This window comes from Panthera leo, chromosome B2 (genome assembly GCF_018350215.1).
Source record: "Panthera leo isolate Ple1 chromosome B2, P.leo_Ple1_pat1.1, whole genome shotgun sequence".
Taxonomy (NCBI): domain Eukaryota; kingdom Metazoa; phylum Chordata; class Mammalia; order Carnivora; family Felidae; genus Panthera; species Panthera leo.
The window spans coordinates 38,755,919-38,780,568 of record NC_056683.1 but is presented as its reverse complement, the minus strand read 5'-3'; the positions used below and the strand labels follow the sequence as shown (position 1 = coordinate 38,780,568).

General features: G+C 48.2%; 1 long non-coding RNA gene across 1 annotated transcript; it reads left to right on the top strand.

Moving 5' to 3' along the window:
- Positions 1–7,709: 7,709 nt before the first annotated feature.
- On the top strand, positions 7,710–24,372 carry LOC122219882. Its single transcript, XR_006202594.1, has 3 exons — positions 7,710–7,797; positions 14,055–14,477; positions 24,172–24,372. It is a non-coding gene; the product is annotated as an uncharacterized LOC122219882 (long non-coding RNA).
- The last annotated feature ends 278 nt before the right edge of the window (positions 24,373–24,650 follow it).

The window sequence follows — 24,650 nt, the reverse complement described above, 5'->3', positions numbered from 1 at the left end:
CTTAGAATTTTCAGAACAGTAAATGAGCACTGGCTTCAACTTAAAATCACCAGCTGCATTAGGCCCTAGCAAGAGAGTCAGTCTGTCCTTGGAAGCTTTGAAGCCAGGCACTGACTTCCCATCTCTAGCTATGAAAGTCCTAGATGGCATCCTCTTCCAATACAATGTTGTTTGGTCTACACTGAAAATCTGCTGTTTAGTGTAGCCACCTTCATGAGTGATCTCAGCTGGGTCTTCTGGATAACTCACTGCAGTTTCTACACCAGCACTTGCTGCTTCCTTTGCACTTTTATGATATGGAGATGGCTTCTTTCCTTAAACCCCATGACCAAGTCTCTGCTACCTTCGGGCTTTTCTTCTGCAGCTTCCTCACCTCTCTCAGCCTTCACAGAATGGAAGAGTTAGGGCCTTGCTCTGGATTAGGCTTTGGCTTAAGGAATGTTGTGGCTGGTTTGATCTTCTATCCAGACCATTCAAACTTTCTCCATATCTGCAATAAGGCTGTTTCACTTTCTTATCATTCATGTATTCACTGGAGTAGAACTTAATTCCCTTCAAAAGCTTTCCCTTTGCCTTTACTGCTTGGCTAACTGGCCTACCTTTTGGCCTGTCTTGGGTTCATATCATTTCTAGCTTTAGATTTAGAGCGAGAGACGTGGGACTCTTCCTTTCACGTGAACACTTAGAGGCCACTGCAAGGTTTTTCATTAGCCTAATTTCAATATTGCTGTGTCTCAGGGAATAGTGCGGCCCAAGGAGAGGGAGAGAGACGGGAGAACACTGGTTGGTGGAACAACTCAGAACACACACATTTATTGATTAAGTTCACCATCTTATATGGGTGTAGTTTGTGGCTCCCCCAAAACAATTACAATAGTAACACCAAAGATCACTGGTCTCAGGTCACTCTAACAAGTACAATAATAATGAAAATATTTGAAAATTTGTAGGAATCACCAAAAGGCACTCAGAGGCATGGAATGAGCAAATGCTGTTGGGAAATGGCTCTGACAGACTTGCTCGACACAGGGTTGCCATGGACCTTCAGTTTGTAGAAAAAATGCAATGTCTGTGAAGCACAATAAAGCAAAGTGCAGTAAAATGAGGTATGCCTGTATGTGTGTATCCACATTGTGTTTGTGTTATGTTGGCCTACATAAATTAGGATTTGTTTTTCTGTCATGTGAAAAAAATGTGGGGGTCAGCGACCCATGCCTGTCAAGAGGGCTCTTTGGTGCCATTAATGTCCTAGCTTCTATTCGTCTTTTTGTCCCTCAAGGTCATCTGATGGGCTAAGAAGGCCACTAGAATTCCAGCCATCACATAGAATTCAAGGCAGGAAGTAGGAGGAATTGGGGAGGGCAAAAGAGTACCTGTCCCCCATTTAAAATGTTTTTATTTAATTTTTTCAGCTTTGTTGAGGTATAATTGACAATATTTAAAGTGTACAATATGATGATGTGATATGTATGCATACACAGTAAAATGATTCCCACAATCAAGTTAATTAACATAATCATCACCTCATGTAGTTACTTGTTATTTGTTCTGGTGGGTGTTTTTTATTTTTGGGTGAGAATGCTTAAGATCCACTCTCTTGTCAAATTTCAAGTATACAACACAATATTATTCACTGTAGTCACCATGCTGTGCATTAGACCCCTGGAACTTGTTTATCTTAGAACTGAGAGTTCATATATACCCTTTTACCAACCTCTCCCTATTTCTCTATCCTCCTAGCCCCTGGCAGCCACCATTCTACTCTGTTGCTGTGAGTTTGACTTTTTCCTCTTTCAGATTCCACACATAAGTGATGTCATGCAGTATTTGTCTTTCTCTGTCTGGCCTCTTTCACTTGGCATAATGCCCTCCAATTTGATCCGTGTTGTTGTAAATATCATGATTTCCTTCTTTTCTAAGGTAGAATCATATTCCGTCGTGTGTGTATACACATACATATATATGTACATATGTGTATATATGCATGTATACAATATATATGTGCATATATATATTCCATTTCCCATATATATTCTATATATATCTACAATAGCATACACACACACAAATGGGATATATGGAATGTATATTCTTAATCCATTCATCCACTGACAGACACTTAGGTATCTGCAAAGAACATGAAATTACAGATATCTGTTAGAGATGGTCATTTTATTTCCTTTGGATAAACACCTAGAAGTGGGATTGCTTGATCACATGGTTGGGTTTTTTTTTTTCTTTTTAATTTTTTGAGGAAACTCTATGCCATTTTCCATAATGACTGTGCCAGTTTACATTCCCACCACAGAGGATAAGGAATTCCTTTTCTCCACAGGGGGGAACCCCTCTTTTAAAAAGCTTTTCTAAAAGCCCCACCCAGTGACTTTCCCTTATGGTTCATTGGACATTCCTATCTGCAAAGAAGGCTGAGAAATGTCAGTTTGTTTTTTGTTTGTTGGCTTAAATGGCATATTTCTACTCTAAATACGTTGTGATTCTCATAGAAGAGACACTGAGTATTTGGTATTAAATCTCTGTCACTTAAGCAAAGGCACAGAACAACTCAGGCACCTGTCCCAGGTCTAACTGACTCAGGTGGATGATGGCAGATGATAGGGCATCCTTGAGGTACTGGCTGTTGGCGCTCTTACTTCCCAGATGGAGTTATCCTTGAAGGGCTTGTGAGGGAGTAGAGGTGAAGGATGAGGATAGAGGCCACCTTGGTGTCACTTTAGGGTGGCCCCCCTTCACTCCTGGACTTCTGAGACATCTCCATATGAGTGCTCTGGTCCCTGTACAAGTTTCCCTGTTTCCTTCTTCTGTAAAATGTGGATGGCAATATGACTCATCAGGCCACAGGGAAGAATAACAAGAAGTTAATACAAAACTTATAGCAAGATTTTTGGCATGTGGTAGATGCTCAAATATGGTAGTGGCTTCTTATGATGATGATGTAAGTGTGAGCCACATACAAGTGCATTTTTGTGTGTGTGCACACATGCTGTACAAACCCGTATGTGTGCATAGGCATGTGCACATGACTGTGGTGGAGGAGATGGCAGGAAAGATGGAATGGGAGACTCTGGCAGGCGGTGTGTGTACCGCGGCTTTGATTCCTTGTGCCTGTGCTCTGCTCTGTCACCACACGGGGTACAGCAGGGCAGGGTGGGACAGTGATGGGCTGGCCTCTCACAGAACTGGGTTTCCATGGGAGGCGCTTTAACATTAAAAATTCCACAGTCCGATTTTGAGGGCAATAGGCAGAAAGAAGCCGGGTTGCCAAGCAACCAGCCATTAACAGGAAATTAGTCACTCATCTCCAAATGTCCTGTCCCATTTCTATTCCACTTCTCCCCATTCTGCCAAACAGAAACACACACACACACACACACACACACACACACACACACGGGCAGGCACCCAGACATACAGACACACACACACACACACACACACACAGCAATATATCTACATGCCACAGGAACTCCTAGAGAGAGACTGCTCATTGCCAGGCTCACCACCAGCTTGAGCAGGCAGACCTGTTCTCTCTACCTGTCTCTGCCTCTCCTCCAGAGGCTTCCCGCCCTTGCCCATCCTCTCCATCCATGTCTCAGCGCTATTTATTCAATGGGCCCTGATGTCCGTGTTTGCATATGTTCCTTCTGTCTCCTGGTCAGACCGCAAACTTCCCAAGGACAGGAACTATTTCTCCTTCATGAGGCTGGGAGCTCTCCATGAATGGTGACAGCCAGTCTCTCAAATCTATCCCTAACCTGATCTCTCAAACCCCATGCAACTCTGTCGGAGACCCTGCCCTCAAACCTAACTTTTGACTCACATTTCTTGCTTCATTACTGTGGGCTGTACCTGCTGTCAAAGGGGAGGGGCCATCTCAATACTCACTCAGGGTGGGTAAGTCATTGATAACCCTCATGGGGAAAGGAGAGGGAGCAGAACAACCCTGTTTATCTCCCAGAACCAGCAAAGCAAGACCAGTGTTTGGGGGCTCAGGTCAAGGACTCCTTTTGCCTCAACTCCCTCCCAACAGAGAAGGATGAAGCAGGGGCCTCGTAGGTCACCTGGTGCCTCCCTCCACTGGAGCATTCCCCTTCCTTGGATCCATCTTGCCCTGGTTGTAGTGGGTGATGCTGGGGTCCTCACAGATACAAATATATGTGGAGAGAAAGCCCAATCCACAGGATCACCATTCCCACCCTGAGCCCTATTTCTAGAAATTTGACCTTGAATCCTGAAGACCGTTCTCACACTGTCCCTCCCTCCACACATCCAGTGACACAGACAACTGATGTTTAATTAGTAATGTCAATTGGGCCAGACACTGTGCTAGACTCTGTTGTGATTCTCCCCCAGAAGGAGCACATGGCCCAGGAAAAGTAGCACACATGTCAGTAATCAATTCCAGTTGTTAAGTTCCCAGTGGAGTCACATGAAAGGCTATGGAGACCCAAGAAGTGATTCAATTTTTAGAGGTTGAGTGGGGGATGGGGGGAGAGAGAAACCAAGGAGCAGGTGATCTTTCAGCTGGGCTTTGGTGTACGTATAGGAGTTTGCTAGAGAGAAATGTTTGGGAGAGTGTGGGAGAGAGGGCATCCCAAGAAGAGCTAATAGCCTTTCAGGATTCTGGGGAGAGTATTGAGTTTGGTAAGTTCTTTACAGATTTTGGACACTAACCCTTTATCTGATATGTCATTTGCAAATATCTTCTCCCATTCTGCCGGTTGCCTTTTAGTTTTGTTGATTGTTTCCTTTGCAGTGTAGAAGCTTTTTATCTTGCTGAGGTCTCAATAGTTCATTTTTCCTTTAATTTCCCTTGCCTTCAGAGAGTCTTGCTGTGTTTTGGAAGTTAACATTTAAAGATCAGGGGATGGTTGGGGCACCTGTGTGGCTCAGGCGGTTGAGCATCTGACTTCGGCTCATGTCATGATCTCACAGCTTGTGAGTTCGAGCCCTGCGTTAGGCTCTGTGCTGACAGCTCAAAGCCTGGAGCCTGCTTCCAATTCTGTGTCTCCCTCTCTCTCTGCCCCTAACCCACTTGCATTCTGTCTCTGTCTCTCTCAAAAATAAATGAACATTAAAAAAATTTAAAGATCATGGGATGGGAACAAGGAGGTTCAGTCCCCAGCTCTGACCCTGACTAGCTGTGCATCCTTGCACAATTTATGCCACCTCTCTGGGCTTTGTTTTCTCATTTGTAAAACAATGGGACTGGGGTGATCTCTGAGGTTCTCCTCAACTCTGACGACCCAACTGTGTGTTCTTTTTAATATGAAATGTATTGTCAAATTGGTTTCCATACAACACCCAGTGCTCATCCCAACAGGTGCCCTCCTCAATGCTTATCACCCACCCTCCCCTCCCTCCCACCCCCCATCAACTGAACCGTGGTTTTGTATGTGTGGTATTCATGTGACAAAGGGGAAAGGAAAGTCAGGTGGGTGTGGGCAGGGGCTGCACATGTGGGTCTGCAAACTACATGGTCTTCCTTCTCACATCTTGACCCTTCCCTCCAATGCCTTCCGGGGGTCACCAGACAGCACAGACCATTCGTAGAGTTGCAGTGACCTTTGTAGAAAATCGCCCATTTCAAAAGCTTTAACTAAATTTCCAATCAATGTGGGAGGCTTTTCAGCAGGCACTGAGAGGTGTCCTGGAGTGGCAAAGTAGGCTGGCAGGTGTCCTGGACACCAACAACAGGTAGTGCTGAGGTCACTTCTGCCTGACAGTGCTCTGAGCTGGGAGAGTGGTAACGTTTTGTTTCCCTGAAGCACTAGCTTGTAAGGAGCATTCTTTTTTTTTTTTTTTTTTTTTTTAGTGCTTATTTATTTATTTATTTTGAGAGAGAGAGGGAGAGAGAGAGCAGGGGAGAGGCAGAGGGAGAAGGAGAGAAAGAATCCCAAGCAGGCTCTGCATTGTCAACACAGCACCTGATGCAGGGCTCGAATGAACTGTGAGATCCTAACCTGCGCCAAAAAGTCAAGAGTCAGAGGAGGTGCCCAGAAGGGAGAAGGCCCCCAAGACAGGCTGATGGCCTGCTGTTGTTCAGGGTAAGCTCCTTCCCCAGGGCTACGGGAGCTCTCAGAGCTTGCACAGTGACTTCTGGGCAGGGCGGGGGGGGGGGGGTGCCCTCCCGCTGCCAGGCAGAGGGACTCCTGGAACCCACTGACCCCATCTCAGCCTCCCATAATCATGATTTTCAATGCCCTTCAAGGCCTCAGGAAAGGGGACACTCTTGCAGTGACAGGAGCAGGGCCAGGAGAGCTTGACTGCTGCCCCTGTCCCCCAGGGTGGTCACCGCTTCCTGGCCCGAGGCTTTGAATCTTCTTCAAAGCCTCTTCTGTAATGTGAAAGAAATGTAATTTATTTGTCAAATCAAAGGCTCCTTAGCTGTGCAGAGACTGCTCAGCCCAAACATCCTTGCCTTGGGCAGAGCAGGGGCCCAATGACTTGCCACGGGTGTGCTTGTGCATATTTAATTTAATTTATATTTATGGAGCTCTGGGCTGCCTGCCTATGAGGGGCCCGTGTGCTTGAACGTCACCTTCTGTGGGCACTTCTGTCTATAGGGAGGCATGCATACCTGTGTACGTGGCATACATCCACGCACAAGTGCCCTCCAGCATCTGTGGTCACACATCTTGTGCAGGCCTGGCTGGGTGGTTCCGGCTGCTGGGTGCCTGTGTGAAGATGCCAATGGGATGCAGGAGGAGGGCAGACAGAAAGCTTGTGCTGGGTGCCCAGACCACACGAGAATCTCTGAGAAGCTGTTGGAGGCTGGGGGGCCAGGGTGTGGAGGGTGGGAAAGGCCCAGGTCTTTTGAAATCCAACATCATCACTCGTGAGGGGCTTAAGGGGGTCAGTGCCTCTGTCTGCCCTCCATCTGGTCAAAGGCTTCCCCACTGTAGCCCCTTATACCTTATCGTGAACCCTGTAAGCACCAGTCCAGCCTCCTTTCCCCATTGGAGCAGGGGCTGGCAGCTGGCTGGGGAGGGAGGAAGAGGGTAAACATAGAAGGAGCTTCTTGGGCAGCTGGATGGAGGAGAGACTGAGTGAAATGGGGGCATGTGCATTACCTTTCCCAAGAGAGGGGCAGACAGTAACAGGTGGATCCCCTGGATTGCATCCCCAAGGCTGGTCACCCTCCTCCCTCCTTAGAGACCAACAGACCTTGTCTGAAGGGTCTGGGGAGGCAGCAATGACGTGGACTGAAGGGCCAGACATAAAAGGACGGTTTCATCACCCAGATGGGAGTTACATTCTCAGTTTTTACAGGGCCCTTGAGAAGAAGAGGCAGGTTTTTCTACTTGGAGCTGGCTGGGTTTGGGGAAGGTGCTGATGAACTTGAAAGGAGGCATTGGGTGCAGTTGGGGAGGGGCCGCCCCATCTCAGCATGGAAGGGGCTGAAGGGGATTATTTTTTGCAAAAGGTAGGGTGGGGGAGGGGGTCTCAGTCTCCCCATACCCCACTGCTCTCTCACCTTCCTGAGCTTCTTCTTCCCGGGGTTCTTTCTCTCCCTGGTTTCTCCATCCAGACTCTCCTAAGCGCAGCTGGCCAGCCTCTCCCCATTTTCTGAGGGACCACTGCATGCCTGGCTCCTCTCTGTGATGTCACCAGAAGGTTCCCCTGCTCCCTTGCCTGGGCAGGGCAGGGAGGCACTACACACTGCCTAAGATTCCCTCCATGCCTCCCAGCTCCCCCTCTCTAGGAACCCAAAAGCTCTCAGGATTGTTAAAGAACGGTGTGGTGTGTAATTAACATTCCAGGCTGGTGGGTGTGCAGGTACTGCAGGACTCTGGGAACCAGGGTGTCTGGTGGGGGTGGGGGGGATCACCTTGCTCGCGTGTTCCCCTTGTTTCTCCCTCCCTTCCCCCCTCCACCCCGGTGTGCGTGGATTCACACGTGTGCTCCTTTTCTGCATCTGTCTGTTCTCCTCCCTGTTCCCTCCCTCCTTCCCAGGTCCTGCTCTCCTGGACTCCCGCTGCCTCTCAGGCTTTCATTGTTAGTGTTTTTTCCACTTCCTGCTTCTCGCCCTAGTGTCTGCCTGCCTCTTTCTCTCCAAGTGTTCTGATCTTGCTTTCGGTTCCTCTCCCTGTCTCCCTTCAGGTCTCCCTCTGTCAACCTGTCTCCATCTCTCCCCATACCCCACCCCTCCCTTTCTGACTGTAAATGTTCAAATACATGAAAAAGGCCAAACCCCATGTGCCTGGCAGTAGAAAGTACCTTTGCAACCCCAGGAGCGTGGCAGAGACTGTGTGGTACAAAGGGTTCCCAATTACTGCCTCTCAGTGCTGGGTTGACTGCTCTAAAAAAAGAGGAATTACGGGTAAAGAGGCCGTGGCGAGGCCGTGGGGCTGGAGGTTAGGCCGGCAGAAGTGAGTGTGAAGGGAAGTGAGCATTTTCTCAGTCCCAGGATGCTCTGGGGGTCATTTTCACGCCTTTCCTCACCTGACTCCAGATCCAGAGCACAAGCCTTCTCTTCATCTGGGTCCCCCTGAAGGTTGGTGCTTACACCCACCGGGAACCCCACATGCAGGTAGACCATCAGACTCCCCTGTCACCCCCTGTGAGGTATGGTAGCCCCACTGTTCCTGGGCTCCAACTCTGTCACAGGCTCCAAATTCCCTTCTTATCTCAGTGACCATCTGTCTCCCAGGAGCTACCCTAACCCATACTTCACTCATTTCTATTCCTTCTGACTTTTTTGTCTAATGGGGGGAGAGGAGGTGGGAAGGGGCTTTCCAAAAGGAAAACTTGACCTTTTCGTGTTTAGGAGGACCACCTCTGAGAGGCATAGGAGAAGCTGGCATGGATTCTAGAATGAAAGATCCATCCAGCTCTCCCTTGTGTCCTTGGGCAAGTTATTTTGTCTCTTGGAACCTCGGTTTCTTCATGTGTGAAGTATGGGTTTCACTGCATCCCCCTTACAAAATAATAATAATAGTATCTGAGAGGTAATACCCACCTCGAGGGGCCATTTGTTAGGAACCAGTGTGGTTGGTGGTCTGCCAGGCCATAAACACAGTGGCCATTCAGAGCCACAAGTAATGTCGCTTGGACAATAGTTTTGCTGTTCCATACTCGAGTTTGCCCAGGAGGTCCAAGTGGATTTCAGCAGGTGTTGGTGACCTGTTTACATCCATTTCTTTTTTTGTTTGTTTGTTTATTTATTTATTTTGACAGAGATAGAGTGGGGGGTGTGCAGAAAGACACAGAGAGAGAGAATCCCAAGCAGGCTCTGCGCTATCAGCACAGAGCCCCATGTGGGGCTCAAACTCACGAACCTTGAGATCATGACATGAGCCAAAATCAAGAATCAGACGCCTAATTGACTGAGCCCTCCCAGGCGTCCCTACATCCATTTCTGAATGAAAGGCAGTCTTTGGGCAGCATGCATCGCAGGTGCTGTCGGTACCCACCTGTTTCAGCCCTTGACCTTCCCTTGTACTGGCCCAAATGCTAGGTGATGGCACCTGTGACTTGGCATGAGGCCCTCTCTGCAGTCTGCTGGGGCAGGACAGAGGTACTGGGAATTGCAGCCCCTGGGAACAGCCCTCCATGGCTGTAGGAAGCTGGTGGATACATACCTCAGCTCCCTCACCCCAGGAAGGAAACCTCTGAGGCTCGGTGCCAGTGTCACCTGAGGTCCCCTCCAGGTCTGAAGTCCAACTTCCACTATGTTAACCCACTTGATGGCACAGCCCATGTTGGTTCTTCACCTTCTCTGTCCCTCCTCTGTCCCTCTGTCCCTTTATCTCCCAATTAGCTACTTGTGCCATATCTTTGCTTCTACAAGAAACCAAGATGGATGGTATTGTGCTAAGATTTTGGGTCTCAGGGTCAGGAGCCCTGGGCTCTCTTTCTACCGTTGATGTCACTTAATTAAGGGTTCTTGCCTCTCAACCAATTTTGATCTTAGTGTTCTGATCTAAGAAATGGGGCTACTAAGGGTGTCCTGGGTGGCTCTGTTGGTTAAGCGTCCAACTTTGGCTTAGGTCACTGATCTCACAGTTTATGGGTTCGAGCCCCATGTCTGGCTCTGTGCTGACGGCTCAGAGCCTGGTGCCTGTTTCAGATTCTGTGTCTCCCTGTCTCTCTCTGCCTCTCCCCTGCTCATGCTCTGTCTGTCTGTCTCTCAAAAATAAATACACATTAAAAATTTTTTTTTAAAAAAGAGTTGATGTAAAGGGGGGAAAAAATAAAAGTAAACCATAAAGCAACGTAAGGATTTCCCGTTGTCGTTTAGTAGTTCATCTCTCTGTTCAGCCTCAGCATCAAAAGTCTGTTTGGGAGTGGAGGACTCTGGGCGGCTGTCCCTGGCACAGTTTGCTGATCGTGTCGGCTGGACCCTTTTCATGCCGTATATACCTTCTGCACTCTGATTCCACATGCTCTTCACCTGCTTTCCTGACTTTGAAGTATTTAAAGCAGCTTTGGAATTCCTTACCAGGAGCCTTCTCACGTTCTTTTCTTGGACATTTGACTTCAAGTTTGCCTCTGGCCTTTACCCGTGAGAAATAATTAATGACAAAATGTAAACACATGAATAGATGATCTATGTGTCACCCGCACCTTCTCCTGGGCTCGGCCTCTTTTTCTCTGCTAGTTAGCTATGCTGAGGTTTTTTTTTTTTTTTTTTTTTTTTTTTTTTTTTTTTTTTTTTTTTTTTTATTCCTTTCCAGAAACTAGTCTTTTTGATCCTCAGCGCACATTTTTTCCTGGCTTTCAATGAGGATTTTCTTTATTTTTTTTTTCAATAGTCTATGGTTTTCTTATGCTTTAAAAAAAATTTTTTTTTAACTTTCTTTTAACCATTCCTTTCAATGTTTCCCCTTTAACACATGCTCTCATTTTCCGGATTTTTTTCTACACGAAACGAGCAGTGGCATAATGGGTATTTTTGGCTCTCCTACCCGGGGGGGTTGAACTTCAAGGTGTTGGGGTCTGAAGGAGGCAGAGCGTCACCCACAGATACTTTCTGCCTGGTCCCTGCCCTTCTGTCCAAAAGAGCCCTGCCCTCTCCCGACATTGAATCCAATAAGCCCAGTGCATGCACGTGATGGGCGCCTCTAATCTCTGTCACCACTGGGGACTTGCTTGGCGATGCCACTTTATCACTAGCACCAGCTGCCTGAACTAGCCTCCCCTTGCCCTTAATTAATTACACCCTGCGCCACAGGAAGCCATCTCCCTCCCAATGACAGCCTTCAAGCCCTGTCAGATGAAGAAGCAAAACCCTTTAATCTTGCCCGATGGCTCATCTCTTTCTGTATCGTTTATCCCCCTTCCTGCTGACCCTGGCTCCTCAGCAGGTCTGCTTGTGCTTCTGGTCCAAAGCCGTCTCATGGGGCCTGGACTCTGCAGTGGAGTCGAGTCCCAGGAAGCAGGTCATAGGGCCCATTGGGTAGGCCAGGGAGCAGAGGCGGGGTGTTTTGGTTAAGAGGTCCCAGAAACCAATGATCAAGACTGGTCGGGAGGCCTGGGGGGCGGGGGGACATGAGGCAAGGTGCATGTCTGGAGGGGGGGGGTGGTTGCCGGAGCTCAGAAACAGGCTTTCAGTGTAGTGTGGTGACCTGTGGAGAATATCCCCAGGTTCTGCTATTGTGGTACAGACACATGAGAGGCTCTGCAAACAGCGGCACAGATAGCAATGGGTTCCATAAACCATGACACTAACAGGGACACCAACAGTGATATGGCTCAGCTCAGAGTCATTGGCTCTGCCTTCATGGTACCCAGGGTGCAGACACTATAACCTTAACTGTGACGGACTCTACAAATGGCCTCAGGCAGCGAGGGGCACTGCTCACAATGCCTATGATAGTGACAGATTCTGGACATCCTCAAAGACTCTGGCATCAACACTCATGGGCTCAACAAACAGGAACCAGGAAGAATGGGCCCTGTGTACACCATGCCACCAACAGAGACAGTGACAGGGACTGCAGACATTGACTCAAACAGTGCTAGCCTCTCCCAACAATGCTGAGCCCTGCAAACAAAACCAAACTCCACAAATGACAAACAGTGTCACGCTCTGCAAATGGTGGCACCAGCAGTGACAAGCTTTGCAAACAGCTCCAAGCTCTGTAAATAATGATGCACAGTGCCAAGCTCTGCAAACAGCCAGTGTAGCTGCAATCAGGGTATGGACAGCAAGCTGGGGGTCACGGCTGGTTATTTCAGACACAGGTTCTGAGGGCATCCATCCCTCATGACCTTCTCCAAGGTTCCCTATCTGCCCTCACTGTCTCAGCAGGTTCAAGGCTCCTTCAGTTTGTTTGTTTGTTTGTTTGTTTATTTATCAAAGTTTGTTTATTTTGAGAGAGACAGAGACAGCACAAGCAGAGGAAGGGCAGAGGGAGAGAGAGAGGGTGGGGGGTGAGAATGGGAATCCCAAACTCCCAAAGAGGCTTCTGCTGTTAGCACAGAGCCCTAACACGGGGCTCGAACCCACAAAGCTGTGAGATCATGATCTGAGCTGAAACCAGGAGTTGGGCGTTTAACCAACTGAGGCACCCAGGTGCCCTGAGTCTCCTTTAGCTTAAAACTCCTTCACAGGAGCTGGCTCTCACTTCCTCTCTGGTGGGTTTCCTTCCAGAGCTAAGCCTCTCACAGGAAGCACTGGGCCCAGAGCTCTCTGGAAACTTAGTCTCAACGGTGACCTCCTGACAGGAAGTTAGCGCCCTCCACCTGAGCCCTGCTTCTCTCCCCTCCTGGGTTTTTGTGGCTGAGCTGCCCACTGCTCCTTGGACTGTCCTTGTTTATGACACCTGGCTTGGGGATCTGTGTCATCTGCCTGGAAGCAGGACAGGGAAGGGAACGATGACCCACAGAGTACAGTGAGCATATTCTCTGCTTCACTGTAACCTGTGAGGAGTGGGACACAGAAGTGCATAGAGGGCACCTCACTTGCCAGGGTCAAAGCCCCTGCACTGTAGCCCAGCACTGGAATTCGTGTCTGTTCATCTCTAAAGCTGCTGAGTCATTATTATAGGCCACATAGCAAAGCAGGTAGGTGTGCAGACTCCAGGCAAAACCTGCTTGGATCCTGGCTGTGTGACCCGTGCGAAATTATTGAACCTCTCTGTTCTTCAGTTTCCTCCTCTGGAAAATGGGAATAATAATCATCCTCACCTCAGAGTGTTTTAGTGGGAGAAAATTACATGAGTTAATACATGCAACATGTCCAGGAGAGTTTTTCCAGAAGCACATCACCTTTCTGCCCTGATCTGCTCCCGTCTCATCGATCTCCCCCTGGTCCCCTGACTTAAGTCCACACTGCATCATTGCTCTTGGTCAAATGTGCCAGCACACCTCCCTCTCTTTGGGGCCCTGAGACACACTGTCCCCTATGTCTGGAGTGGGCCTTCCCAGGGTCCACCTGGCTCACCCCCTCAGGTCTCTGCTCAAACATCAACCTTTCCCTGATCACCCCAGTTAAAATAAGAAAATAAGACCTTTCGCAACTCCCATATCCTGCCTTATTCTTCTGTGACACTCATCATTGCCCACTCCCCACCATATGTAAGCTCCAAGGGACCTGGGGCTCAGGGGTGGGCTGCAAATTTAAATAGGGTGGTAGGGTGCCTGGGTGGCTCAGGCTGTTGAGCGTCTGACTTCAGCTCAGATCATGATCTCACGGTTCATGAATTTGAGCCACACGTTGGGCTGGCTGCTGTCAGCACAGAGCCCACTTTGGATCCTCTGTTCCCCCTGCTTTTTCCACCCCTCCCCTGCTCATGCTCTCTCTCTCAAAATTGAATAAATATTTAATAAATAAATAAATGAGTTAAATAAATAAATAAATCAGACAGTGCATGAAGACCTCACCCAGCCAGGGTGTGTGGGAGGTAAGGGGATAGTGCTGTGGCTTCCAGAACCAGTTGAGCAGGCTGTCACGTCTGTCCTGTGAAAGGGGGAAGGTGAGGTGTCTTTTCCCCATGGGAGCCTTTGGGTGTGAGTGGGACACCCAGTACCAGTGGCAAGTGAGATGACCTATGCCCTGCCTCGCCACTAACGACTTGCTCCTTCCCCAGACCCCCCTGCAGGTGAACAGACATGGGGGCTGAAAGATGGAAGACCAGAAGTGTCCAGGAGAAAGCCACGGCCCCATTGCTGTGAGCACCAATAGAGTGTGGTCAGACTGTCACTTTTCCACTTGCCTGTCTTCCTGCGACCCAATCCTCCCTGCCAGAGAGGGCTTGGGCTGGCCCAGAAGAGAGAGAGTAACAAAAGCAGGAACGGGTGGAAGGGAGGTGGAACCGGCTTGCGCAGTACCCCCTGCTCTGAGGCTAGAAATTGGCTGCCTCCCTTCTGGCAAGCTTCCTCCAGCACAGGGGACTGCAGGCTCCTCCCGGAAATCCCCGTGCTTCAGGTGTGCAAAAACCAGTCTCAGAGAATGGAGACGTCTGGGCAATAGAGAGCAAGGATGCTGCTGCTCCTCTGGGTGCTGTACACAGGTAACCTCCTTTTTGGGCACATCTGGCATTGAAAGAGTGGGCTCTCCTCCAAGCCTGGAGTTGAAATCCTGGGGATCTTGGGTCTGCAGTGGGTTGCCTGTGTGTCAAACACATTAGTTTTTTAGGCATCTTGACTGCTGTGTAGAAATCACAGCGTGATCTACCACCCAGCTCCATTATTGTGCAGGCTTCAGGGTCCCTCGAGTCCAGACTGGTGGGGGGATTGCCCCATCCCATTTGCAGGTCCAGCCCCTTCCTGTCTTCTGCTGCTGGTCCCTAGCCCACAAACCCTGGGCAGCCCCTCCAGGCAGGAGAGCTGCTGTGTCCACCTGCTTGGAATTTCCAGAGGTTGTTGGAAGGAATCAAAGCCTTCCCGCAGAATCTAATAGGGACAGATTTCAGACTCTGAACGAGTATTTTAAGCAAATGAATAAGCAAAGACCAAGACATGGGAACAAGTAAGAAGAAGCAAGAGATGAACATCAAAGCTTCAGTCAGACCACGTGGGGATCAGAAGAATGAGGGGCTAAGCAGACGAGAACTGCAGGAAGAAACCCACTGGGTCTCTGCTGGTTAAGGGCATTATGACATCATCCATGAGGAGGCTGATTCATTCATTCACTCACTCACCCATTCATTGGACAAATAGCTACTGAGGACCTCCTCTATGCTGGGAATGGGCAGCAGGGTTTGTGGGACAAGAAAAACAGATGTGAGGCTCATGGTTCAGTGGGACTGATTTCAGAAGACCCCACATTTCCATCTGAGTCCGTGTGCTTTCCAGATACCCGCTCCAAAGTGCACACTGTCAGGGTTGCTGTTAGGGAAAGGGCATCAGTTCAGCACGTGGGGCAGTGTGCAAATGGCCAGTGCCGCTTACACACCCTGCATGCTGTTCCCTTTACAGAGCCTTTGATCAGCTTCACTAAGCTTGAGTTAGAGAGCCTTGAGGTCCTGCTATACACGTATACGTGAAGTGGGCAGACGGGCCTGACTACTGGGCTGTTATGGCCGGGTCTGTGATACCGCAAATGATGAAGTCAGGGAGAGATCTTCAACCCACCCTTGCCCCTCAACACCAACATTCACACGCACAGACACACAGTCACCCACAGAGACACACATTCACACACACGGATGTACACATTCACCCATGTGAATGCACACCTTCCCACACACAGACACACACATTCATCCACAGAAATACAGACTTTCACCCACATGGACACATACATTCACACACAGAAACACACACATTCACACATACAGACACACATTCATCCACACGGACACACATTCACACACAGAAACACACACATTCACACAGAGACATACACATTCACACACACAGACACACATATTCCCAGAGACACACACATTCACACACATGACACATTCACACACATGGACACACACATTCACACACGGAGACACACACATTCCACCCACACGGACACACACATTCACATAGACACACGCAGACACACATGGACACACACATTCACACACAGAGACACACAATTACCTGAAGAGACACACTCACCCACACGGACACACAGTTACAGTCACGGACACACATATTCACACACAGAGACACACATTCACCCACATGGAGACACATACACACACAAAAACACATGCATTCACACACATGGACACACACTTACCCACATGGACATACTTGTTCACACACACAGGCACATACATTCCACCCACGTGGACACACGCATTCACCCACGGGACACACACATTCACGTAGACACACACAGACGCATGCACTGACACACACATTCCCACACAGAGACACATGCATTCCCACACACACATGCTCTCTTTCTATCTCTTGTTCTGGTTCTCACTCTCTCTCCTGTGGACGGCTATCTTAAACAGGCTCCTTTCTGTCTGGCAGGGCTGCAGACAGCAGGCTTAGGGACAATATGGTTAGGAGATGGGGGCTCCTGTGCCTCCTGATGCCAAACAGCTCTGCATCCTTGGCTAATGTTTCTTTTTATAAAATTTTTTTAATGTTCATATTTTTGAGAGACAGAGAGACATAGAGACAGAGCACAAAGTGGGGAGGGGCAGAGAGAGAGAGAGGGAGACACAGAATCCAAAGCAGGCTCCAGGCTCTGAGCTGTCAGCACAGAGCCCGACGCAGGGCTCGAACTCGTGAACTGGGAGATCATGACCTGAGCTGAAGTTGGTCGCTCAACGGACTGAGCCACCCAGGCGCCCCTTGGCTAATATTTCCAACCTTCAGCTACCTGTTCTGATAAATGAGGGTGACATATCCACTTACATTGCAGTGTTCTTGCAAGATTTCAAAGAGATAATAGAGGCCATACCTGTGCACTGGACACTTGTCTTTCTTTGGGGCCAGCGCCTCACTCTCCCCGTGTGTCTTAGGGCCTCAGTAGGTGGCAGAGCTCATCTTCTGCGGCAGAAGACGTGGCTTTGCTGGTCGGATGCACCAGCCCAGACCCTGGAGCTTTATCTTGGGCTGCTGCAATGGCTTGAAGAGATGGTGGTGACCAAGCTGCTGCTTTGGTGGCCAGTGGCCAGTTGGCACCCGTGGTGTAAGCTCCAAGTGTGGGGCCAGCCCAGCAGCAGTGGTGTCCAAATTTGGATCACTTTAGCAGCCCACTTTTGGTGTTATTCTTGAATGTGTAGCCCCAAACCTGGTTTCTAGGCCCTTTAGAGATTCTGTGAGGAACCAAAGATGCTTTTAGTGAATTCTTTTCCTGTTTAAATCAGCCAGAGTTGCTTTCCGTTGCTTGCATCTCAGAGCCCAGCCTGATAGTGTGTGAAGTGTTTGGCTATGTGCCTGGAACACACATAGCAGGTGCTCAATAAATGTCAACCATTGGAGATGACAGGCACGCCATTGGAGGGGGGCAGGTGCTGAGGGAGGGGCGGTGAAGGCCACTGCAGTCCTCAGGGCAGAGCGCCCAGTCTCCCACTCCATCTCTCCACCAATGGGGCACCAGGCTGCCTGTCTCTCCTCCTTGATTCCCTGCCACTTGCCCGCTTCCAGCCCAGACGGGGTTGGTTTATTTGTGCAGCCCCGATGCCAAGGAGCGAGGGAGGAGTGTGCTGCGGGAGAGGTGGGGATGAGCTCTGTTAAGTGGCTCTAAGTGGGAGCCAGTTTCCTGCGGGACCCCAGTCACCAGTCTATTCCCTTTACCCACCAGGGAAACAAGCCTATCTATGTCTGTGGCTTGACTTCACCATCCTGATCTCTATGCAGACAAATCCCAGATCGCTAGGCTACAGAAAGGAATGTGGGTGCATGAGGAGGCCCAAGAAGACAGAGGACTCAGGAGAAGACCGTTTCCCACAGCCTGTGGAATTGGCCCTCTTCCTTGCTTCTCGTCCCTCTGGGTGCCCGGGCCCTTTCTCCAACCCAGCGCTCCTGTCTGTGGGAGATACACAGTGCTTTTACCAGGAGGGCCACATATGGCCGTGCCATTCTGGGGTGGCACAGAGGCACCAGCTGAGGTACAAGTGAGGCTTGCCTGGATCTGGGCTGGTCAAGCTGGAGGGAGGAACACCTTTTCTTTCCTCACCAGCCCATGGCCAAGCCCAGAGGTGCCACCCTTTTCTGGTCACACAAAAGCCCTGTAAATGGGCTAGCAGGGCTTTGAGAATTTTACTAGCTTGACCAAAGCCGGGAAGAACACTCTCACTGTCTGTGTCTCAGAAGTGTTCCTTAACAAACTTTGGGGAGAGAATCATGGACTCGTTTTCCTATCTCTCAAGCCTGGGCATGTATTTAGCTCCTGCTCTCTCTCTCACAGATCGTTCTGTGGCTGTTAGCCAGTTGGTGATTCCATTTGATCAGCCACAGGGAACTCTGTGCCCCTCTGGTCCTGTCTCTGCTTGGCCACACATGGGGAGGGGTCTGCATCCCTGTCCTGAGAGCTTCGGCTCTTCAGGTCCCTTGCTACCATGCTCTGCAGCATTGTGGATGTGAAGGCAGGGCTTGGCAGGGGCGCTGGAGCACCTTCTCCCAAGTGGGGCCTGGGCAGACCCAGGGCCCATGGGACCCGATGGTAGATCCTGGCTGTGTTCCCATTGACACAAGCCTTTCCCTGAGGGGTCAGAGCCATGCAGGTGGGAAGAAAAGAGGCTGTTCCTTCTTTCAACACAGTAGCTGTTCTTTCTCTCCACAGGACAAAAGCCCTTTGTGAATTACATCTTCAGAAGGTGACTCCACATGGTTGACACCTCTCTCTCTCTCTCTCTCTCTCTCTCTCTCACCTCCTGTCCTCCTCCTGAGGCGACCTCCTCCTTCAAGCCCTGAGGCCATTTCCTCACTTCTCCCTGGTGAACTGTCTCCCTTCTCCCAGAAGGAAGAGGCTCCTGCATCCCCAGCCTCAGCCCCCTCCCCTCTGTCAGACTAACTCAGTCCTACCCTTCTCTCCCCTGACCAGGCCAGGTTCAGGTTCAGTGTCTGGTTCAGTGAGAGAAGGCAGTATGTCTTTCACAAGCTGTAAATTCCCACATCCTTTTTGATTTTTCTCACAACGTACTGATGAACTGAGTTTCTGTTGTTGTTTTTTTCAAGTTTATTTATTTTTGAGAGAGAGACAGCGTGAACAGACAAGGGGCAGAGAGGGAGAGAGAGAATCCTAAGCAGGCTCAGTGCTGACAGCACAGAGCTTGACATGGGGCTCAAACCCATGAACTGTGAGATCATGACCTAAGCTGAAACCAAGAGTCAGAAGCTTAATTAACTGAGCCACCCAGGCGCCCCTGAGTTTCTGTTTTATAGAGATTGCTTGCATCCCTGTGGTGCCCTTTGATATGTTCTTTTGTCCTCTGTAATTCCTGCCAGGTGAAACCTACATCCACAGGCTTGAAGCAGGTCTCCCTCTTTCTCTCTCTCCCTCCTTCCCTCCCTCCTGCTTTCCTCCCTCCTGTCTTCTTCTTTCTCTTTCTCTCTCTCTCTTTCTCTCTTCCTTCCTTCCTTCCAAATCTACATCATAAGTAATATGTATTCATCCATCAGAAGGCACAAAATTCTAATTGTCTTTGTTTTTGTGATATTAGTGGCCTAATGAGCAAAGCCTGGATCCATTAATTCATAGGTATTGCAAAGTGGTGCAATTTTAATTTTATTATCTAAAAAATTTTTTTTAATGTTTATTTATTTTTGAAAGCGGGGAGGGGCAGAGAGAAAGGGAGACACAGAATCCAAAGCAGGCTCCAGGCTCCGGGCTGTCAGCACAGAGCCCGTCACAGGATTCGAAACCACCAATCACGAGATCATGATCTGAACCAAAGTTGGACACTTAACTGGCTGAGCCACCCAGGCGCCCCTAATTTTATTCTTCTTCTTCATTTATTAGCTGGGTTTTTTATTTCTTAGCTGGACTACATCTACAGAGAGAAAGTTTCCCGGATCTGCCTTCTGGCCTCAGTGGACCAATGCATTTAAGAAGCCCCCCAGGCCTGCCCTCAGCCAGCACACTCAGCTTTCCAGCCCAGGTTCTGGGTTAAGAAAGGACCCAGAGCAGGAAAAGGCTGGAGATCACCTAGCCTGTCTGCCACCACCTCCACACCAATCTAGCTGATTGGACCTGAACAAGAAGGGTTCTTTGGCTTGGATCTTACTCTCAGGGGTCCTTCAGTCTAGACACTAATGCCAATTTTAAAAACAGATTTTAAAATCAGTAGTGCGCTTTCCCATGATGGTTGTTGATCACCTGTATGCCGTGTGGGAATCTGTCTGACTTCCCTGGGATGGGAGAATTGTCTTTACACTGAATTCCATTCCTCAGTCACTCTGTTTAACACCAGGAACACAAAACCACCTAAGGAGTAGAATTTGGAGAGGACAGGAAGGAAGGGGTGGTGACACTGTGCCATGGAAAAGCAAATTACTTACGATTAAATATTAGACATTGATTTTCTTAACATCCCTCTGCTGGGTCTCACTGTCTGCCATCCCCATGGAAAGCCCCAAACTCTCAACAATTTTTGAAATGGTTTGTCTTTGCCTCTCCCGGACCCCCTGCCCCTGGCCCTTTGTGTCCTGTTCTGGGCCGTGCCTCTCCCCTTCCCCAAGAATCTTGGACTTGAGAATGGATGCCTCCCCTTCAAGGGCTCTCCTTAGAGTCCCAATCAGGACAGTCTTCTCAACAAAGGAGCCATTTGCCTGCAGTGGAATAATGCTCTTCCAGCTGCTATAGGACAAAGCAGCTCTAGTTAGCTGGGGTTTTGAATAATTTTATGTTTCTCTTTATATTTTAAAAATAACGAAGATACTAAAGCTCAGATACTTTATGGAGTCACCCAAGGTTTCCAGGGTCGTGAGGCCTGGGATTGGGATTCAAGTGTAGACCTTTAAGCTGCAAAACCAAAATATGTGTCTCCATCCTCCATGCTTATCCATCTCTCTGCAAGATGAGAGCAGATGCGCAGCCTGTCCAAGAACCCGCCAGGAAGGACAGATTTATTTAATGGGAATCTGAGGCTGCATGCTACACCTGGCTCTTATCTTGGCAGTTACACTGGACTTTTTACGGAGCCTTTAAAAGCAAGCTACTTGGGGCATAGTGGGGTGTAGTTAATCGTTAAGAGTGCAGAATCTGGAGTCACAGGGTTTCAGTTCCAATATCACGTCTGCCAATTATTAGCTGTGTGGCCACAGGCACGGATACTGCTTAGCCTGTCCATGCCTCAGTGTCCTCACTAAGCAACAGAGATAATAACAGTGCTCACCCCATAGGCTTGCTCCAAGGTGATAGCTTAAGAGGCTGCAGCATTAGCATCACCTGGGAGTTTACTAGAAATGAAAATTCTCATGTCCCTCCCAGACCAAATCCCCTGAGTCAGAAACCGTCAGGACTCAGCAGCAGTCTGTGCTGAACATGCCCTCTAGACAATGCCTGTGAACTCTGAAGCTTGAGAACCACTGGCTTAACACGTGTGATGTACTTGGAATGACACCTGGGACATAGTAAGTGCTCAATAAATGTGAGTGGCTTGTTATTATCATTATTATAAGCCAGGGGTGTTATTCATTACCCCCAGGGTCTCGGGTGGCAAAGGTTAGCCCAGATCTGGAAGAGAAAGGCTGAGTACCCTTCTCATGCTCAATTAAGTGCCCTGGGTCCCTGTGGACTAGACGGTCTGTCCTGTTCTGTCCATTGCAGCATTTCCAGTCCCAAGAGTAGTGCTCTAGACATAGCATGGACCTGGCAGTTATTCCCTGCATGTATGTGATTCATTTCTTCTCACTCTGTCTCATCTCCTAGTCTGGCCTTGGGAAGAGGAGGGGACATTCCAACTTCCATTGGAAACATCTTTACTAAAGGGAGCATTCTCTGCCTACATCAAGCTTGGTTTTCATACCCTCTTGTTTTTGTTAGCCAATTAGAGTGTGATGAATATGGGGGTGGGGGTTGTTACCAGGCTCCGTGTTAACATTACAATCTATCAATAAGAAAAGGACAATTCAAGAGAAAAATGGATAAAAACTTGCACACTTCTTTCACACTTCTCAGAAAAAGATAACAGAATGGCTAGTAAACAAGAAAAGGTGTTCCATATCATTGGTCTATAGGGAAATGCATATTGAAACCACAATGTGGTGTCACTGCACACCTACCAGAATGACCAAAGTGAAAAAGATGGAAAATCCTGGGTGCTGAGGAAGATGAGGAGCCACTGAACTCTCAAGCATGGCTAGTGTGAGAATAAATTGATAAAGCCATTTCAGACAACTCTTTGGAAATATCTAACCAATGCACACCCTATGATTTTGTATTTCCACTCCTGGGTATAGTGTATCCAACAGAAAGGCATCCATAGGCTCTTCTGAAACACATCTTCTAGAAGGTTCTAAGGCACTATTTTTCATAGAGCCAAACTGGAAATGACACAAACAAAAGATGTCTGCCAAGAGTAGAATGGATAAGTCAAGTGTAGTATAGTCACACAGTAGAATAGTACGCAACAGTGAGAATTAAGGGACCTACAGTTTTGCCCAACAATGTGGTAGAACCTGATGATCATACTCTAAAGTGAAAGAAACCAGATATGAGAGAGTATGTGTATACTCTTTGAGTCCATTTATGTGAAGTTTAGTAACAGACAAAATGAATGTAGTTGTTACCCTTGAGAACATAGTAACTGGAAGGCAGCACAAGGTGGCCTCTGAGGTATTGGTAAGGGTATGTTGATCTGAATCCTAGTTACACTGATGTGTTCAATTTGTGAAAATTAACTGAGATGTCCACTACTGATGCATGCATGAATGTTGCAACAAGAAGTTAAACAAGGTAAGTGATCATGGAATATCAGGTGGTCTGTGTCTCTTACTGTTCCCTTGTGGAGGGAAGAGAGTCCAGAATTCAAGACCTGGACCCTGAGCTCAGGCTGCTTTAGCACTCCACACCTCAGTGTCCTTATCAGTAGATAGCAAGAAAACCCAGACCAAAGGAGAAGGAAATTACCCAAGGCTGACATGCGGTGGCTGGCAGAGCCAGTGATCCTACCTTGGCCACATATAAGGAGGTAGCCGAGGCCATCTGATTACAGAATCGACTGGATGGCGTCAACAGAGGTGCCCTAAACCTGGTGGTGTGGTAGAGTTGTGTGGACCACTATTGCAGTCTCTGAGCCAGAGATACATCTATGGGTTTCTCCATTACCTCCCAGGTTCTCATTCTTTCCGATGACACGCTCTCATTCTTTCTTGAAAGTGATTACAATTCCTAAATGAGCACACAAAAATAAACCTCTTCATTAACCAGGAGAAAAAAATGTACCACCTGAGTGGAACGTGTGCCAGAATGCAGCGAGCAGAGCGGCATATGCCGGACTAATTAGCCTTGTCTCCACAGATGGATGTGTTCAGCACAGTGGTTGTGTTATCGGGTAAGGTAACTGGGAGCTGTCCTGTTTAAGGCAGCATTTCCAAAGGCCGTTCTTCAGAACGCCAGTCCCTTGAGGTGTTAATCAGAGCCACAAGGCGACAATTCCATGCTCAAATGTATTTTTGGGAACTACTAGGTTAAATATTATGTGTTCTTTGCTGCAGGACTTCTTGGAAACTTTAATATGATAATGGATATAACAAATCACCAAGATAGGATTTAGTAGGTAACATTTGTCTAATGTATTTGATTATTGGACCCCTTTTTTTTTTTTTTGGACCCTTTTTGATTTGGCAAGCACCTCGTGAAAAGTATTTCCTGGAACCCACAGTGAAAAATTCTGACATAGACCTAATCTTGGTCCAAGAGTCAGGAAACCTGGCTTGCAGACCCAGCCTGGTTATCAACCAGCAGGACACTTTGGACAAGGCCTTCTTTCTCTGAGCCTCAGGGTGTTCTGACCATTATCATACCCCATTTTTATTGTATTTTGTTTTATTGCATTTAATGCTGTAGTGTTAGGCTATGCAACTTTATTATCTATACATGAAGCAGAGGCTGTTGTTCCCTAACCCAATAGCTGTTACCCTCCTTTCTTGCTAAAAGAATTCTGATTTTTCTCATGTGACATTGAACCCAATGAGAAGGTGAACCCCCCCCCCCCCTTTTTTTTTTGTCTAGGAGTAGCTTATGAATCAGCTCTGGCCAATGAGATACAAAAGAAAGTTTTCTGGGAGCTTCTGGGAAAGACTTTCTTCTCTGATGAAAACTTTATTTTTTTTTTATCCCCTCCCTTCTTGATTAAAAAGTCATTAGGTGAGGATGTGATGGTTGGAGCTGTGGCAGCCATATTTTGACCATAAAACAACAAGAATGAAAACCAGTAAGCTGAGAAGCCATAGAAGTGGGAGGGAAAGAACCTGGCTCTTTGATGATATCACTGAATTGCTGAACTAATATTTGGACTACCTACCTCTGACCTCTTGCCAAATAAACAATAGGTGCCTTCATAGTTTTAGTGACCATTAGTTTGATTTGCTCTTACTTGCACTCACATAGAAACTTACTGAAAATATCTGTGTCTGTTTTTCTCTTTAATTATACTACTTTCTGTTACAAGGTGCCTTTGTGATTGATTTATTCTTGAGTAAGGAGACTCTGAGGCAATAATAGACAAAACCCTGAGATCTCAGTGACTTAGCCCAATGGTAGCTTATTCCTCACACTATCATAGTCCAATGTGGGTTAAGTAACTCCACCCCAACTAGTAGATCTAGAACACATGGTG